Source organism: Theobroma umbraticum, unplaced genomic scaffold (assembly GCF_002168275.2).
Source record: "Theobroma umbraticum cultivar Fairchild unplaced genomic scaffold, ASM216827v3 scaffold_86.0, whole genome shotgun sequence".
NCBI classification, from domain to species: Eukaryota; Viridiplantae; Streptophyta; class Magnoliopsida; order Malvales; family Malvaceae; genus Theobroma; species Theobroma umbraticum.
Window position 1 is genome coordinate 3666157 of NW_018397263.1, and position 1016 is coordinate 3667172.

Sequence of the window (1016 nt, forward strand, 5' to 3'; positions counted from 1 at the left end):
TGGTTGAATTGGTTATTAAGTATTCCTAATTCTCTTCTAATTTTATAAAATTTGTTATTAAAATGGTTGAATTGGTCATTAAGTATTCCTAATTCTCTTTTAAATTTACAAAATTTGTTATTAAGAGGGCTAAATTAGTAGATAATCACCTTCAACATTAGGAAGATTACGCAATGCCTACAAATAAGTCACGCAATGCTCAATAAAGATTCAGTCACATAATTCCAAATAAGTAAGTTACGATTCCTAATATCCCGTCACATACCCCATTATCCAAATAAACAGCTATGCCTAACAAATATTCACACATCGCCTATAAACTGAATGATTTTGCTACTCCTAGCCAGATTTAAGTTTCCAAACTGATATAATTTACCTATCAACTTTTGCGTTCTATGAATATAAAAAAATAAACCCAAGAACCCATAACAAATACCTTGATGTCATCTCTGCACTTTGGGATCATGAGAAAGTTGGATGGCGATATAGACCTCGATGGCATTGGAGAGCTAGACAGTGAAATATATACCCTGATGGTGTTGAAGATTTAGACGGAGGGATAACTAAATTGAGATTTAATTTAAGAGTTTTTATTTGAATGGTGAGAGAGGAGAAAGAAATTGAGACCACTTACTTTGGATTAAATGGTTTAAAAGGTATTCTTATGAAGTCTTGCCAAAAATTGTTTAAAAACAGTGAAAATTATATTGAAGGTCATTTTTGAAGTGACCTTATTATGAAGGTCATTTCTCACAATTTCCTCTAAAAAAAATCAAAGTTGTGGTCTATGTATAAAGTAGAAGAACGACTTGACAACACAAATTAATAGTGAAGTTGGTTACACGAAGGCGACAACAACATTAAATTTTTCCATTTAAGCGTATCTACTTCAAGAGGGTTAACATCATTGATAACTTATGTTATATGGAAAAGTCGTTGATAATGCAACAACTTTAAACAAAATAAAAAAATCGTGAAACACCTTGATTTTTGTTTTTAACACAATCAAAAGATGG